This window comes from Mus caroli, unplaced genomic scaffold (assembly GCF_978045245.1).
Source record: "Mus caroli unplaced genomic scaffold, Mus_caroli_1 scaffold_12, whole genome shotgun sequence".
Lineage (NCBI taxonomy): Eukaryota > Metazoa > Chordata > Mammalia > Rodentia > Muridae > Mus > Mus caroli.
The window spans coordinates 27101302-27103487 of NW_028227267.1; the positions used below are offsets into that span (position 1 = coordinate 27101302).

The following is a 2186-nucleotide window of genomic DNA, read 5'->3' on the forward strand; positions in this document are numbered from 1 at the left end:
AGCAGCACAGTCGGGCCCCTTCTCCAACTTCTCAGTTTTATTTGATTTATATTTGTGTGTGTGCATGTGTGTGCATTTGCATGTGTGTGATACATATATGCATATACAGATGCACTCACCTGTGCTTCCACTTGCAGAGACCAGAGTAGAACAGCAAATATTCTCTTCTGTTGTTCCCTCCTTATCTTTTGAGGCAGGTATCTCACTATTTGGGCTGGGCTAGCTGACCACCATGCTCCCAGAGTTTTCATGTCTTATAGGCATGGGCTCAACTTGTATGTGAGTGGTGGGTGTTTGAACTTGGGTCCAAGTGTGCTTACCCACTAGGCTCTCTCCTCAGTTCCCCAGCTTCCCGATTTTAGTTTGTCCAACTGGTCCCTTTGTTCTCAGCCCTAGGATGGGAGCTTCCTGTTACAGTTTCTCCCCACACACCTAGAATTATCTCTGTGCTTTCTTCACTCAGTCAACAAATTAATACAATGATTTATAATAAATTCAATAATTTAATTAAGCTTGTGAGAATTTACAGTAAAGTCGTTCTGGTAAAGCAGCTAGTAGATTTGGTTTCTGAGTCTTTGGGGGGGTTGGTTTTCTTTTTTTATGGTTTTTTTAAGACAGGGTTTCTCTGTGTAGCCCTGGCTGCCCTGGAACTCACTCTGTAGACCAGGCTGGCTTCAAACTCAGAAATCCACCTATCTCTGCCCCCAAGTGCTAAGATTAAAGGCATGCACCACCACTGCCTGACAGGGGGTTGGTTTTCAAGACAGGGTTTTTCTGTGTAGCCCTGGCTGTCCTGAAACATACTCTGTAGACCAGGTTAACCTCAAACTCAGAGATCTGCCTGCCTCTGCCTTCCAGAGCTGAGGAAATGGCTTTGGTTAAGAGCAGGCACTGCTCTTACAGAGGGCTCAAGTTTGGTTCCCAACACATACATGATCAAGTGCTGCATAACTGTCTCTACCCACTGTGTCTATACCCTGGACAGTAAAAAGATAGAACAGGACGTGGCTTCAGAATAACTAAGGATAGTGGTGAGAGACCTCAGTCTTTCCTCCAATGGGATGAAGCTACACTGTCAAATGGTAGCAAACTCTGACGATGACCAGAAACCTGGAGAGCAGTCAAGTGCTCAAACCAATGACACAAGCCTCTCCTCTGCTGCACATATGTGGGATGAAAAGGCGTGTGGTGTTCATAAAGGAAAAGGGTATGTGTGTGCATGTGGGTGTTCCAGAGAACATACACACACATGAACACAGATGTTCATGGAGGACAAAAGTCAACCTTGTGTACTGTTTGTTGAGAGCAGCGGTCCTCAACCTGTGGGTCACCTAAGACCATCTGCATATCAGATATTTACATTACTATTAGTAACAGTAGCAAAATTACAGCCACAAAGTAGCAACAAAATAATGTTATAGTTTGGGGTAACCACAACATAAGGGACTGTAGTAAGGGGGTCACAGCATTAGGAAGGTTGAGAACCACTGCTCAAGAGTCATTCTCTGCTCTCAAAACAGGTGGCCTCAGCCATGAACAACACAGAAATGGCCAAGATTAAGGCTCGGAACCTATGCCGCAATAAGTAGGAGGAGCTGTTGAAACAACTGGATGATCTGAAGGTGGAATTGTCCCAACTTCGTGTCTCAAATGTGACAGACAGTGCCACATCCAAGCTCTCCAAGATACGAGTCATTCTCAAATGCATCACCAGAGTCCTCACTGTCATTAACAGGACTCAAAAAGAAAGCCTCAGGAAATTCTACAAGGGCAAGAAGTACAAGTCCCTGGACCTGTGACCCAGGAAGACTAGAGCTGTACGCCGCTGGGTCACCAAACACGAAGAGAAGCTAAAGACCAAGCAGCAGCAGCAAAGGGACTGCTGTACCCACTGCGCAAGTATGCAGTCGAGGCCTGAGATGACAATGACAATAAAGTACGAGACTGACTGGACTGGCAAAAAAAAAAAAGCCATTCTCCTTATTTCTTGAGACAAAGTCCCTCAAAGGCTCTAGGGCTTGTTTATTGGGTTAGACTGTCAGGCCAGCAACACAAAGGGTCTGCCTGTGTCTCAAGCGCTTGGATTATGAGTACACACCAGCCTGCCTGGCTTTTTATGTGGGTTCCGGGGTTCAAACTCAGGTTCTCAGGGTTGCATGGCAAGCACTTTACCAACTGAGGAATCT

General features: G+C 45.7%; 1 pseudogene; it reads left to right on the forward strand.

The window, feature by feature from the left end:
• Positions 1–1532: 1532 nt before the first annotated feature.
• On the forward strand, positions 1533–1918 carry LOC110309964 (large ribosomal subunit protein uL29 pseudogene; annotated as a pseudogene).
• The last annotated feature ends 268 nt before the right edge of the window (positions 1919–2186 follow it).